The sequence below is a fragment of the Pinus tabuliformis genome, chromosome 6, assembly GCF_031772625.1.
Source record: "Pinus tabuliformis cultivar Carrire ecotype Pingquan chromosome 6, CPIR1, whole genome shotgun sequence".
NCBI lineage: Eukaryota > Viridiplantae > Streptophyta > Pinopsida > Pinales > Pinaceae > Pinus > Pinus tabuliformis.
The window spans coordinates 1,175,523,780-1,175,541,014 of NC_142292.1; positions in this window are offsets into that span (position 1 = coordinate 1,175,523,780).

The window sequence follows — 17,235 nt, forward strand, 5'->3', positions numbered from 1 at the left end:
TATTTAGCAATCTGCATCCACTGGTGAGTTTTGCTCCTCTCTTTTTCTAATTCAAATATGAGGGGAATTGCAAAATTTTTAGGAATTCCTGCTTCAAAAAAATTGTAATAGGACCCAATATTAGGCTAGGTCTTAGGATCTTAGAGTCCTTATGGACCTTTTACCTCCTCTTGAGGTGCTTCTATCCTTTCATGTAGCAATTTTTCCTTATCATGTAGCAATTTTGTTCCTTCCTGTAGCAACTTTGTTCTTTCCTATAGAACCTCTATTATTTCATGTAGCAGGGAAGTTTGTGCTTTGAGTTTCTTGGATGTGAATACCTAGTGGTTGGCCTTCTCATGGATGTCAAATTTAACTTTCCGTTGGATTTGAGGGAGATGGCCTCCTCAATTTTGCCTTCACCTTGTCCTAATTCTCCATGTTGGTGGCTAACTGATTCATCAATTGTGATTGGGACTGTTGAAGGAGGTTGAGGCTTCCCTTGTTTGATCCTAGTGCTCTTTCTTCCTTTAAAGTATAAGGGGCATTTCCTAGGCTGCCTCCTCTTGAGTTAGATAGGTGTTTTAAGGGCTAATAGAGTGATCTAGGTGGCTCCAGAGAGACACACAGGACTCAAAAATCAAAGTGTTTGGAATGACTTCAAACTAGGACTAGATCGAAGACCTCGTCATCCTGATCGTGGTGGTGTGAATGGCTCATCAAACCGAGCTCGTATGTGAAAGATAGCGCTCTTCAAAGTTTGAAATGACAAAGGGGAAGTGGGGCCCATAGCATGCCACATGGCATCCCAGTAAGCAGGTGGAGCCCACATGGCAGCCCATTAGCCTTTGACACTTGGAATGTTCTCATTTGTCTCCTAAAACCTACATAAGAGACAAAATCATTTTTATGGGTATTAAATAACCATATCACTAAAATTGTTCTAATATATAGTTATTAAAATAACTATATAAAAACAATCAAACATGGTTTCAGGATCGACAACAACAACCCCCGCCGAACCCTTTAAAACGGCCTTAATAAAAATTTCATGGCATATATATATTTTAAGACCGATGGCCATAACCCCCGCCGGCCTTATAGCAATTGCAAACCATATTATATGGGATTGACAACCATAACCTCTGCTGAACCCTCCACAACTGTCGTGCCCTTATATATATATATATATATATCTATAGGCTGATCTTTGCACCGATTGCCGAATTACAATGCTACCACCGTAACTACCGATCACCAATATGGATATCGACGAAGACCCGGAAATCGGGCTGATATATGTGCTAGCGCCTCATGTTAAGTGCCAATTGCGAATTGTGCGCGCCGTTATATGTATTAAAATGTGCCGATAAGGTATATTGCAGGGTCTAAGGGAATTGACACCCCTATTTCAAATATTTTATGGTTTATAAAAGGTTTATATATGGACACGACGAGATTTGATCCCCCGACCTCTCTGTAACCATATGCCTCCTTTGCCAATACGCCAACCACTTTACCTTGGTGAATCCACCCAAGATTTTTCTACTTAAACAATAATTTTTGCCTTTACACGTAGTTCGAGGAGGAGAGATATTGCAGGCACAAATTTCGAGGTAGAAGGCAGATTAATTAATATTTTAATGCAGGAACCATGAATTTTGCAGGAGGGCAAAATTTTCACTTTGTCAAAATTTGACAAGTTTTATATGGTTTTTACACCTCTCATCGCCACGAACACAATGGTGTTGTTCGTTTCTTCATCAGAGGTCTACATTTTCTAGTCATTTCCAGAATGCACGTGGAACCATGATTTCAGCAAAAACAGGGAGCGGAACCATGAGCCATGAAATTTTCCCAAGGAGGTAAAATTTTGACATTTCAGAATATAGTCAAGTTTATACTTGTTTTTCATGGTTTTCCATAGGGATCACAATGGTGAGATCAGATTCACCATCTGAGTTGCATATTTATAGTCCATCCATGGAACATAATCTTTGAGGAATGCCAAGGAATCTAGAAGATTCCGTGAGCCTAGAATTCTCAACTTCTTAGAATTTGGATTTTGGACAGTCAATTCAGTACTACTCGACACTACAAAGCTGATGGCGGCTTCAAATTTCTTGTTCTCTCATTTCTTCTTCTCGTCACTTTTCCAAGTGCCAGTGTAGATGTCCACATTCATGTGCTAGTAGCCATTTTCATGAGATCGATGCCTTGAGAGCAATGGTCTGAGCAGCTTCAGCAGTGAGACATCCACTTCTTCAGATGGCCCTTGGTTGTGAGGTATATGATGTGTTCATGTACTTCTTTCTGCATTATGCTGTACAGATCCTTGATTGATGTTGATGCAGGATCTTGTTTATTACATGTTGTCATGCTTCCTTGCTTCATGTTATGCAAAATATTTCATGTGATGTACTTTATTTCATAACTCTTCATGTTATGCTTTGAGATCCCTTGTTGTATGTTGCTGGGATACTCTTGTTGTCATCATGCATGTGCTTTTCTTTGACATCCCTTTTGTGCCATGTTGGTGGGATGCGCACCATGCTTGTTTTTGTGTCATACTGATAGGAGTCTTTTGATTGAGAGTTCTAGTTGTGGAACATATCTTAGATCCACTCCTGTGTGAGGGAATTCTTCCTTGTATGATTGAGACATCATCTCTATTTAAATCATCATTATTGACAACACATAATGCAGCGACCTACACCATCTTAACACCAGGGCCTGGAGACGTAGTCTCTCATGGACGAACTCTGTTATCAACGCTTATGTTTTCATTTGTTGATGATTGTCTTGTTCCTCTTCTTTACAACATGTAGATGTATTCATTAATGTTCTTTTAAAAGAAATTTTAACACATCACGAAAGTAAAAGGTCTTGGAAGGGTCCTTCTTCACACCCGGACCTGGATCATAGAGTAGAAGCCATCTCTTGTTATGTATTCCCTTATGAAAGGCTTATCTGTTGCTTTTGTTTTTCCTTCTTCTGAGGTCTAGATGGCTGTCCAAGGGTCTCTTATGCTGCCTTTTCTTTCCTTATTTCTTATTTCCTCTCTTCTCCATATTCTCCTTCAACCTATTCTTCCTTCCCTTCAACCTCTTCCTCTTGTTCATCTTATTTCTCTTCAACTTATTCTCCTTATTATTCAACCTCTCCTTCTTGTTATTTCTTACCTTCAACCCTAAATTTTGTGGTTTCTTCATGTTGTGTCAATGTTTGGGCTTGTGTTTCAATGAAGTCCTCCCTATCCACTTCCAAAAAATAGGTACACAACACGTGGCTCCTAAGATGGCTTAAGGAATTCATAACAATGAGCCTTCTCAAGCCATGATGGGAATTGTAATGGTGCTTCCCTTCCCCCACCCTTTGGCTCATTTCAATCATGGACTAAAGGAGGAAATCTGGAACACTGAGCCTGCTTAGAATGGGAAATTATGTTTAGAACCTTAGCTCATAGAGTAGCCTAAATTTATAGGCATATACCACACTCAAACTCTCTTCAAAAGATATGTACTTGAGGATGCTACAGGCCACTTCATCCCAAGGGTAAGGGAGTCTCTCCCTTCTTACTCCATTTTTTTTCTTCAATAGGATTCTCTTCAAGGAGGAATAAATTTATCTTAGTTGTGATGGTTTATTTTCTATCTTCCTTCCCCATCTAATCCATAAGGGTATGGTGGTTACTCTGCTAATGATATTTGCATTCACATGAATGGAAAGTCCCCTAACAATAGTGGTGTAGTTGTCTTCCCCTTGAGAGTGAAGGGGGCCATGGAAAATTCATGGGTTACATCACTACCATACCTCTTCAATTTTCCAAAGAATCCCATCCATTGATGGCTCAGGAAGATATATATGACAAGAGGATGTTAATGAATTCTTTTAGTGTTTGTGGGCTCCCTTCTATTGGAACCCCCTCCCATGTTTTCTATAGTTGTTTCCTCAAATTTCTAAAATAATTTTTTTGTGGAGGTTGTGTTATGAGCAACCTAAGGTTTCAAGATAGGGTGAGAGGGTTGGAACTTTTCTTCTGGTTAGATGAAGGATAATTATAGGTCAAATTTCAAGTAGACTATCTCTAATGCCACCTCGCCTCCCACATATAAGAGGATTTTGTTTCTTTGTAAGGGAAATTCAATTCTATAATGATTTTCTATAGGATGTATACACAAGCATAATTTCAATTAAATCCTCTTAATTTTTTTGTCATCAAAGGTGGCGAGAAAAAAACTAATTACCCTTCCCCAAGTGATTTATTTAGTACTGTGGGTAATTGGAAGAAGAATTTTGTCGATTTGGACCCTCTTTCCTTTCTCGACCCGATCTTATAGCACTTGTTATACAATCCTGTAGCACTTTATTTCAAACCTGTAGCATCTGCTAGCTAATCTTGTAGCTTCTCTGTAGCACCCTAGGGACCCCATGTTCATAGCTATCTCACCTCTCGATGCCTTAGTGGGAATATCCAATGGTTTTGGGAATGGGCTCCTTCATACAACTGAAGTTGGGTTTGTAATTTTTATTTCCTCTTATGGTAGTGGCCTCAACACACTTTATGAGTTAGCCCCTACCTTCCATACATGTGTTTCATTTTTTGGACCGTTGTCCCCCACTCCTTCTAATCATCACCCCTATTTGTTTGGATTTTCCACATTAGATGAAAGGTGAGTGAACTGCACTTTAACTGCTCGAGCATGGCTAGGTTTACTGGCCACATTCAACCTATAATATTCACTCCTCATCCACTATTTTTTTTTAAAACCATTATGTGCTTAAAGGAAGAGGCGAGGAGTGTCATATCTGATCCTACCTGGTGATGTTAAGCTGACATTTATGCTTGAATTCTTCTTTAGTGATTAATTTGCTAGCCTATGGAGGTGCTATCTCTCATACTAGTCCTTTTATGTACAAAAAATAATTTTTTTATTATTATAGATATTCTCTGATGTGTGTCTGACTGAGTGAAGTCTTATGATACAGGTTCTTCAGGGATCAATATGTTGCTATTGAAGGTGATCAATTCCCCTATAGTTGATCCTAAATAGTGTTATGGATTCCTAGAATCTCAAGGATTGTCTCTCAATGCTTTTGGGTGGCCAAATTTTCATTCTGGAGTTGTCAGGTGTTTTTGGCTATGGTTCTATAGGGTTTGTACAAGCTACTACATGATTGGATTTTTCCTATAGAAGTCACACCGACCCTTCCAAAATCACTATCTCCTTTGTGAAATATGATCATAGGCTTGGATAATTCGTGGTGATCCTATTAATAAGGACTAGAAACTATAATGGTGGTGAGAACTCATGAAGAAGTGGAAGAAATAGAGTTTTTCATGAACAAGAGTGAAGTTTTGGATGGAAAAATGGCTAAGTGATGTGAATGGAAGATGATGAAGATGTGGTGAACCTATCGCTTCATTTTCCCAAGAAAAACATGAGAATTGACCCCTTTTCCTATGTTCATCTCAATCCTGTAGTAATTCTGGTCAATCCTATAGCAATTCAGGACAATCCTGTAGTAGTTGCAGGATTGAGGCAGAATTGAGTAAGATGGGGTGCCTAATGATGGAGGAATGTAGGGATATGGATGGACTGATGAAGGAAATGCAGGAGGCTAGCTTGAGAAGTGGAAAAGTGGAATGTGGACCCCCTTCTTCCCTTCAATGTTGTTCTTTAATCGTGGCTACAACCCTACAAAAATTTGTTAGCAAAACTAGTTTAAGGGTTCCATTACCTTTATGTTACTTTCTCCTTCTCCTTCTCTTTTATTTTCTCTCCTTTTTTCCTTTTTTAATTTTTGAGACCCGTAGGCTGCCTCTAAAGAGTTTTTCAATTTGCAGGCCTACCCCATGTGCCTCAAAGGAGGTTTTCACCCAGGGATCTTTTGTTGGGAAAAATATTGAGAGGGGGGGTGAGGTGAATCAGTATTTTAAAAACTCACAACTATAATTTTCTTTTCTGAAATATGTATGTTACTTTACTCAACCCAACTCACATATGTACATGACTGTTGTAAAAGAAACTAGAGTATGCTTAGTAAACTTATAGAACAACTAACTATTTATATGTTAAACTTAAACCATAATGTAAGAGATTTATCAGGAATTTGATAAGCAGTAAGAAGGTGCGGTAAGAATAGAATAAAGTATCACACATAAGCAACACACATGAACACCAAGATTTAAGGTGGAAACCCAATGTCGGAGAAAACCATCGTTGCTGTCGTATCAGTATTCAAACTTATTAATATCAAAAACTTCTTACATTATTGTACTGGTGCATACTCATGTCAGTATTCAGGCACCCACCTTTTGAAGGCTACAACCTGTTGGGTTGTGTTATATTCTTTCCACGACTAACCCACGTAGTTAAACGGGGGGCGGTAGCCCCCCTTCGTTGCGCCGATTTCACAGCGGGGGGGCGACAGCCCCCCTTGTCCGGGGGGTTTGAGGGGGGCGGGTAGCCCCCCTCTACGGGGTCCGGGGCAGCGCCCCAGGAAATTTTTTTTTGGACCCTATATTAGGTTGGGCGAACCTACCTATGGTTTTGTGCATGATTTTCGCACATGGTATTGGACGCGATGGTTTTTCGGTCCATGGTATTGGATGCTTTGGCATGTATAAATATGTATTGTAACATTGAAAGGACCATAATGAAAAATCAAGCTGGTAGTCCCGGTTTTGGGATCCAGGGAAAAATCTCTGTGCATATGTGTTTTATGGGTTATGCTCTCGCATTGTTTATTTTCTTTGTTTAAGAATTCGTATGCAGGTAATTTTTGTACAGGGTTAAAACCTACATTTGGTATCGGAGCTGTTTTGGCTTCAAGGGGACGCCTTTATTGCTGAGGGGTTTCGCTCGGGCCTGTGGTAGACCCTGTTCAGTGGGAGATCTGCGAGATCGATTCTGGTGGTGAAAGAAGATGGCGAGCAGTGGAAAGATCGAGATTGAGAAGTTCAATGGTCAGAGTTTTGAGTTGTGGAAACTCAAGATGGAGGATCTGTTGGTCGATAAAGATCAGTGGATCGCGGTAGGTCCGGGTACTAAACCATCGGGAGTGACCGATGAAGAATGGAAGAAATTGGATCGGAAGGCAAAGAGCACAATACGATTGTGTGTCTCAGATTCAGTATTGCTGAATGTATCAGGGGAAGCTACGGCAAAGGCTTTGTGGGTCAAGTTAGGGACTTTGTACCAATCTAAGTCTCTGGTGAATAAACTGTTCCTGCGGAAAAAGCTGTATAACCTGAGGATGAAAGATGGAGACTCGGTGACAGAGCATCTGAATGCGTTTAATACTGTGGTAAGTCAATTATTATCTGTTGATATTAAAATTTTAGATGAAGATAAGTGCATCAGTCTATTGTGTTCTCTACCAGATTCGTGGGATAGTCTGGTTATTGCAATAGGTAGCAATGCAACTGCTTTGCAGTTTGATGAAATAGTCTCAGCCTTGCTGACAAAGGAGATGAGACGGAAGAATATGGACAACCAGAATGGTGATGCCTTGTCTGTACGAGGACGGTCCCAGAACAGAAACAAAAAAAAGTCATCGAGTGGGAGATCTAAATCTAGAGGGAGATCTAAATCTCCAGGAAAACCTACAAAGGTGGTGTGCTGGAAATGCGGAAAGGAAGGGCACTTCAGAAGGGATTGTAATTCTAAAGCTCCTGATAAAGGAAAGGGATCTGATGATGCTCCTTCTGCAGAGGCGAAAACCACCTCAGATGAAGGTGGGGATGTGTACTTGGCTTCTTCAAGTACACATGTAGATCATGAGGCATGGTTGATTGACTCAGGTGCATCCTTTCACTTCACTCCCCATAGAGAGTGGTTCTGCGAGTATGAGAAATACGATGGTGGTGATGTCTTCTTAGGAGATGATAGGAAGGCTAGAATCATTGTTCGGGGAAAAGTAAAGTTGAAGTTGCAAGGTGGAAGGGTTAGAACACTTCCGGGTGTTCTACATATTCCTGCATTGGCCAGAAATCTGATTTCTGTAAGCAAGTTGGATGACGCAGGTGTAAAGACGGTGTTCGAGAAAGATACCTGCAAGATGGTTCGAGGAGCACTGATATTGATGCGGGGAGTTCGGATTGGAACTCTGTACAGGCTGCAAGGTAGCACTGTTGTTGATGGGTGCAATAGTTCTATGGTTCCTGAAAATGGAGTAGAAAATCTAGTGGTCTCTGGAGAGAAGACCATGTTGTGGCATCAAAGGCTTGGACATATTGGAGAGAAGGGCCTTCGAATACTTCATGGTAAAGGTATGGTAGAAGGTATGAATGATAGCTCTCTGGATTTTGATTTCTGTGAAAATTGTGTGTATGGGAAGCAGAATCGAGTGAGTTTCCCCTCTGGTGGTAAGAGGACGAAACATATATTAGAGCTTGTGCACAGTGATGTGTTTGGACCTATGAAGGTTCCATCACTGGGTAAGTCTGTGTACTATGTATCATTCATAGATGACTTCTCAAGGAATACATGGATATATTTCCTTAAGAAGAAATCTGAAGTCTTTGACAGGTTTAAAGAATTTAAGGCTCTGGTGGAAAATCAGACAGAGAAGAAGATAAAGGTGCTGAGGACAGATAATGGTGGAGAATTTTACAGCAAGGAATTTGAAGAATTTTGTAAGAAGTGTGGTATAGCACGGCAGAAGACTACTCCATATACACCTCAGCAAAATGGAGTCGCAGAAAGAATGAACAAGACGTTGATGGAAAGGGCAAGAAGCATGCTCAGTGGTGCCGGGTTAGGACAGGAATTCTGGGCAGAGGCGGTGGACACTGCACGTTACCTGATCAACAGATCACCCTCATCAGCATTGGAGGATAAGAATCCACAAGAAGTATGGACTGGTAAGAAACCCTCTCTTTCACATCTGAGGGTATTTGGATGTGATGCATATGTACATGTTCCAAAGGAGAAACGAACCAAGTTGGATAGTAAATCTGAAAAGTGCATCTTTATTGGGTATAAGGATGGTTTAAAGGGTTATAAGCTTTGGAACCCAGTCACACGGAAGGTTGTGTACAACCGAGATGTGGTGTTCAGAGAGGTAAAAGATGTTATTCAATCTGAAGTCCAACCAAAGGATCCTGAGAAGATAGAGTTTGAGCCAAAGGAGGAAGAATCAGACTCTGCAGCAGAGGAGGAATCAGAAGATGAAGAGCCACAAACTCCGGCTGTGAGAAGATCAGGTCGAGAAAGAAGGCAGCCATAAAGGTATAGTCCATTTGCTTTCAGTTCAAATTTTGCTTTGTCTGTTACTGATGATGATCCCAGAACTATGAAGGAAGCAGTGGATTCAGAGGATGGAAAATTCTGGAAAGAGGCCATGGTTGATGAAATGGCATCCTTGCACAAAAATGAGGCTTGGGATCTGGTAGAGTTGTCGGCTGGAAGGAAACCCATTGGCAGCAAATGGGTGTTCAAGAAGAAGACTGATGCAGAAGGAAAGGTGGAGAAATACAAAGCTCGGTTGGTAGAAAAAGGTTATTCCCAGGTGCCGGGAATTGATTTTGGTGATATTTTTTCTCCTGTTGCCAAGGTAGCTTCTATTAGATTACTTTTATCTGTTGCTGCTGCTTTTGATTTTGAGGTAGAACAAATGGATGTGAAGACAGCATTTCTTCACGGGGATTTGGAAGAGGAAATCTACATGAGGCAACCTGAAGACTTTGCGGTGAAGGGTAAGAAAGAACTGGTATGCAAGTTAAAGAAGTCTCTGTATGGGTTAAAACAGTCACCAAGGATGTGGTATCAGAAATTTGATACATTTATACGGGGACTTGGCTTCACCAGAAGCAAAGCAGATCATTGTGTGTATTTTAAATTAATTGGTGACCGTGTTATTTATCTGGTCTTGTATGTGGATGATATGTTGCTGGTTGGAAATGACAAAGAAATTATCCAGGATTTGAAGACCCAATTGTCCTCCAAATTTGACATGAAAGATCTTGGTGCTGCAAACTATATTTTGGGCATGGAAATTAAAAGAGATCGGGCAAAGAGGAAGCTCTGGTTAAACCAGAGGAAGTATGTCGAGACAATACTGCAGAGGTTTAATATGCAGGATAGTAAATCGGTGAAGGTTCCTATTCCTGTAGGTGTGAGGTTATCTGCTGAACAGTGTCCCAAGACACAAGAAGAGGAAGAGGACATGTCCCGTGTTCCATATGCAAGTGCAGTCGGTAGCTTGATGTATGCAATGGTCTGTACTAGACCAGACATTGCACATGCAGTGGGAGTATTGAGCAGGTTTATGTCAAAACCTGGGAAGGAGCACTGGACAACAGTGAAGCGGGTTTTCAGGTATTTGCGTGGCACTAGTGATTATGGTTTGTGCTACCAAGGAAGACCAGGATTGGACAGAGTGTTGGATATTCATGGTTTTGTTGATGCAGACTGGGCTGGAGATCTGGATCAAAGAAGATCTACAAGTGGGTATGTGTTTAACCTATTTGGAGGTGCAGTCAGTTGGATGAGTAAGAAACAATCTGTAGTGGCACTATCAACTACAGAGGCAGAATACATGGCAGCCACTCATGCAAGCAAGGAAGCAGTTTGGTTGCAGAGATTGTGTTCAAGTATGGGGTTAGTACAGGGAGCTATAAGAATAGACTGTGACAGCCAAAGTGCAATTTTCTTGGCAAAGAACCCTACTTATCATTCAAAGACAAAGCACATTGATGTTCAGTATCACTTTGTGAGGGATATGATAGAAGACAAAAAGGTGTTGCTGGTAAAGGTGGACACTTTGAAGAATACTGCAGATGCATTGAAAAAATCTGTGAGCTCTAAGAAGTTCTCTTGGTGTAGAGAAACAATGGGTGTTTCAGGGCTGGAAAAATGACTAAGCTCTCCTATGGAAAGAAAACAACAAGTGGGAGATTGTTGGGTTGTGTTATATTCTTTCCACAACTAACCCACGTAGTTAAACGGGGGGTTAGAGGGGGGTGGTAGCCCCCCTTCGTTGTGCCGATTGCGCAGCGGGGGGGTCACAGTGGGGCGGCAGCCCCCCCTGTCCGGGGGGTTTGAGGGGGGCGGGTAGCCCCCCTCTACGGGGTCCGGGGCAGCGCCCTGGGAAATTTTTTTTTGGACCCTATATTAGGTTGGGCGAACCTACCTATGGTTTTGTGCATGATTTTCGCACATGGTATTGGACGCGATGGTTTTTCGGTCCATGGTATTGGATGCTTCGGCATGTATAAATATGTATTGTAACATTGAAAGGAACATAATGAAAAATCAAGCTGGTAGTCCCGGTTTTGGGATCCAGGGAAAAATCTCTGTGCATATGTGTTTTATGGGTTATGCTCTCGCATTGTTTATTTTCTTTGTTTAAGAATTCGTATGCAGGTAATTTCTGTACAGGGTTAAAACCTACACAACCTTCACTCATTCTCCAGCTCCTACTAGAAGGGAGCTCCAACCCCCCGATCTAATTACCGAATACTATTAGCAGGAAGCTTCGACTTCCTCATTGAAGGCTCGAACCCTCTGATATAATTACTAGGTACTACTAGTAGGAAGCTTCAACTTCCTAACTGAAGGCTCCAACCCTCAGCAACATCCATGGAGCATGTTTCATAAATTTTCACACTAGATCCACCTTCTTTAATACATCACAACTTGTAGATCAACTAAAGCAAACACCAACTTAATTCAAATAGAACAATGAGATCACTATAACCAAAACACATAACTAAACTCAGAATACTACATCAACACACAAAATCAACTACAACCCTCATCATTCATATTCCAACATGTATACACTACTTCACTTAAGGAAACCCATGTGTATACACGATTTTCTATAGAGAAACCTACAAATCTCAATATACTAAAAACTTGTAATTCTGAATTAGACACAGAGTTTACCAAATTTATTCTAAAATATCCTGTTAGCTTACAAAAGCCTCATATAGTTAGAAACATCAATAATCTTTTCAATCAATCAACATGTAACCAAATTCAAATTCATCATTCAATCAATTCTACTTCAAATATCATCACTCAACTCAGATCAACATGAGGACACCATTGACAAACAACAGAGATACAACAACACTGATCAGGTTGATCAGTCATTTATGAACAAAAATCCTTCCTTTATGTACATGAATTTGAAGAAACAAACCTGCGTGTACATGCGACTTAACTGAGAACAACTTGCATATAGATCTACAAATTTTGACCTAAAATTGTGCAGCTCTTCAGAACATTAGAAATACCCAGATCATAATATTTAGAGATAAAAACATGCCTCAATACTTATATCTAGTCAATCCATGAGCAAATCATACAATGGAAAGTCATTTTAGGTCTCATGATCTAAATCCATCATTTTATTCCTCGATGCATAGTTATTTCATATCTATGTCTCAACTATGCCCTTGCAATACAAATATATTTCAGATTGAAGTATTCATCAAAAACCCTTTCACATGCACACTTAGCACTTTGATCTTCACCTCCTTATATAGTTAGAGCCTTATCCAATCCCATGATTAAAAACTACATTAGTGTTGGTGGTAATCTTGGACGGGATCAAGTAACCGTTACTACACTCAATATTGTGGGCTAATACCATGGCAAGGAACCTTGGTATTCTTAAATTAGTGCACCAACATGTACACAAATTTGCTTCTTTGTACTTGCATGTATACACGACTTCGCCTTGATGAAGCCACATATAGATCATCGAATATTCACCTTTATCAAACTTTTGATTCTGATCTGTAAACCTTTGTCCCATCATTCTATTATTATGTTCCATCACTCTGTCACCTTTGAATTGACTTGTGGATTCATCCAGTTACCATATACTTGTTTTGTTACAAGTGAGTATCCATCAAGGACAACACATGCATCATAATGCCAATAATCTCCCCCTTTGGACTTGATGGAAACCATGTTGATGTTGATCACCTCAACCTATAGAAACCTTAGATATATCAAATAACCATTATTAAAACACCAAGATACTCTCCGCCTTTGACATCAAGGGCAAAGGGTGGACCAAAACTTCCCCTTTGGATCTGATTTGCACTATACTGTCCATGCTCCACTTGAGCACATGCTAAATCTTTAGAAAGATTTTCAAATGAAGAACATGACTCTATAACTCAGTTGAGTATGACCTTCCTATCACCAAGGAGTTATACTTACATCAATCACCCAACCAAGTGGGGATACATATTTGACTCAACCACCCAACCAAGTGGGATTACATTTTGACACTACCACCCAACCAAGTGGGATTACATATTTTGCATGACCTCAAAAGTCCATACATGACTAAATATGACAATTATTACATCATAGGTCTCCACATGACTTTTACATCAAATGACAGATATGACATTAATAACCGAGACCAAAAGATCTTAATAGTATCATAATTCAGCAACCATAATGCCAACAATGCATTATATTTTGCAAGGCTAATGCTCCCCCTGAACTTGTGCTACATGTTCATTGTCAACAACTCATTAGTCAAAGCATCTTCATCAATAAATTAAATATCAATGAGAAAAACATAACTCAATACTATATCAGTAGACTGTACCCATCAACACCAGACCTACAAAGAAACTCACATATATACGTGGCTATACTTCATGAAACTTGCGTATAGAAATAAACCTTCTTGTTTTTCTCCTATAGACTAGCATACTATATTAACATCAAAATGAGGTAGAGACAACTCCTAGTTTCTGTCCGAGACATTCAAATTCTTCTCTACGAAAAGGTTTGGTAAATATATCAACAACTTGTTCTTTGGAGGGAACATACTCCAATTTAACCTTTTTCTCAAGCACTTGTTCTTGTAGAAAATGATACTTAATTGGAATGTGCTTGGTATTGGAGTGAATAATAGGATTTTTTGAAATACTAATAGAACTTGTATTATCACATAGGATGGAGATGGGTGGAGAAAATTTGATTTGTATATCTTGTGATGTTTGCATCATCCAGAGAAGTTGTGTGCAACAAGATGTAGTAGCCACATATTATGCTTCTGTTGTAGATAAGGCAATGGAACTTTATTTCTTGCTGAACCAAGATACCAATCGGGGTCCCATGTAAAATGTACCTCCACTGGTGCTTTTATCGTCATCAACATTTCCATCCAAATCTGCATCTTTGTATGCATGAAGGTTAAGATCTTCATATTTAGGATACCATAGACCAAAGTCTTAGGTTCCTTGGAGATATTTGAATATTATATTTACTACCTGAAGATGTGATTCCTTTGGATTGGCTTGGAAATTTCCAACGATCCCAACTGCATGCATGATATCTAGTCTAGTACATGTTAGATAAAGTAGACTTCCATTCATAGACCTGTACTATGGGTGGTTTACTGTAGGAGAATCATCATTAGAATTGAGGCTACATCTTGTCATCATGGGAGTACATACATGTTTGCAATCTTCCATCCCATACTTCTTTAGAATCTACTTGAGATATTTTGTTTGTGAGAGAAAGATGCCATCTTTTGCTTGTTGCACTTGTAGACTAAGAAAATAGTTTAGTTCCCCATGTAAAGAGGTTTCAAATTATCGCACATAACAGAAGCAAAGTTTTGACTCATATATTCTTCATTACTTCCAAAGATGATATCATCAACATAAATAGGAATAATTAGCAGTTTATCATCCTCAATTTTTGTGTACAAGTTGCTTTCTGCATATCCTTTTGTGAAACCTTGTTGTTGAAGATATTTTTCAAAATGATAATACCATGCCTGCAGAGCTTGTTTTAGCCCATATAAATCCTTTTTTAGTTTGCATAAAAGGTTTTCATCATGCCCCAAAATGAATCCTTCTGGTTGTTCAATATATACTTCTTCTTCTAGATCTCCATTAAGGAAAGCAGATTTTACATCCATTTGATAAACTTTGAAATGTTGAAAACTTGACAATGCAAGAAACATTCTTATGGTTTCAAGTCTGGCTACTGGTGAAAATGTTTCTTCAAAGTCTATACCTTCTTATTGAGCATAACCTTTACAAACAAGTCTAGCTTTTTTCCTAATGACCTCTTCATTTTCATTCAACTTATTTTTGAATATCCATTTTGTCCCAATAACATTTTTATCATGAGGCCTTGGAACCAATTCCCAAGTATCATTCTTTTCAATTCGATCAAGCTATTCATTCATGGACTTAACCCAACATTCATCTTTACTAGCTTGATTTAAATTTTGTGGTTCAATGGTGGATAATAAATCTAGATAACTAGAAGATCCTACAAGGGTTCTTCTTGTTTGTACCCCAGATTCCTTTTCTCCTAGAATTTGAGTTTCTGGATGATTCTTTTGAACATACATGGATGGAGACTTTTCTTTGTCTGATGTGTCTTCTTCTACTACTTCATTAGTTTCTTCTTCTATATCATTTCCATTTGATATGGGAAAGCATTCATCATCATCATCCTCTTTTGCTGATGTTACGTTTTTGGGATCTGCGCATGCTTCATCAATCAGAACATCAATGCATTCAACAATTTTCTGAAGTCTCTTATTGTAACATTTGTATCCTTTGCTTTTCGATGAGTAACCAAGAAGTATGTCTTCATCTTCTCTAGCTTCAAACTTACCAAGTTTTTCATCATTATTTTTTATGAAAAATTTGCTTCCAAAAACTCTAAAATGCTTTATAGTGGGAGGCTTACCATACCAAAGTTCATATCGAGTTTTATCACTATTCACACGAACATGACCTTGTTGAGAATATTTACTTCGGTATGTGTAGCTTCACCCCAGAAGGTCTTAGGAGTTCTAGACTCATCAAGCATAGCACGAGCCATTTTTTGAATAGTTCTATTCATTCTTTCTATCACGCCATTTTGTTGAGGAGTTTTAGCTACATAAAATTGACTTTTTGTGCCATGTTTTTGACATAAATCAAAGAAATCATTTGATATGTATTCTCCTCCTCTGTCAGATTTGAGACATTTGATTTTTAGATCTAATTCACTTTCAAATAATGATTTGAATACTTTAAATTTATCAAATGCCTCATTTTTTGTTTCAATAAATTGATCCAACACATTCTAGAAAATTCATCAATGAATAAGATATAGTATTGTTCTCCACGAGGTGAATTTTTCCTTACTAGTCCACACAAATCAATATGTATAATTTCAAGAGGCTTAATTGTTGATCCTTCTTTGGCATTGAATTGAACTCTGGTTTTCTTACCGAATTGACATGACTTACATATGGTACTTTCTGGTAGGGTAATGTTGGGTAGATTACGAACAACTTTGAGCTTGCTTGATTTGCTTAATTGAGAGAATCTTAGATGTCCCAACCTTTTGTGCCATAACCGATTTTCCTCTGTCTTGCCTAGGTAAAATTGTTCTTGGCCACCTTTCAATATATACAAATTGCTCGGGGTTCTTGTTCCTTTTATTATGTTCTTTCCTATGTCAAGTTCACGAACCACACATTCTTTTGATCAGAATACCATCTCATTTCCTTGGTCACACTTTTGGCTAGCACTCAAAAAGTTATGCCTTAATACGTCGACATACATAACATTACTAACTTTAACCTTTTCTTTTAGAAAAACAAAACCTTTACCGTTAATGACAGTAGGTGAGTGTTACACAACATTTTTCACTATCCTTGTACTCCCTATTCCTTGATCCTAGAGGACCTCTACATTGAACCCCGCATGCTTTTCCTTCATGAAGAAACTCCCATTATGTCCCTCTTCATGAGCATATCAATTCCATTTTTCACCATTTACAAGATTGGTGCTAATGGCCTTTGTCTCCCCTGTGCTGATGTGAAGAGATTAGCACTACTCCTCGTGCCAACCAGAGCGTCTGGGCTATGTCCCAATCGTGCTGGTCCTGTTATGGAAAGTATTTTAATTTAGAGCCAAAGCTTCCAGCTCTAGAAGCTTCGTAACGGAAGTCTAGTAAATGGTTTGGCCGGATGCAGTCGAGGATGACAGTTTGGGTTCCTTTCCCCTATAATGATGGAACTACCTCAAGGGATAAGTCCTTCTCCCATGAGAAGAGGATCCATCTCCCATCCATATTTCCTATATAAACCTCCCTTCTTCCCAAGCACAAACTAGTCATAGTTGATAGTTTTTGGCTGAGTGTGAGTGTTATAGTTGCAAGGTGTTGATGCTATTTTGGAGTAGACAAGCAAGCTATTACTAGTTGTAGCTATCTATTTGTGTGAGGGAGAAGTGTGTTTTGGTTTGGAGTGAAG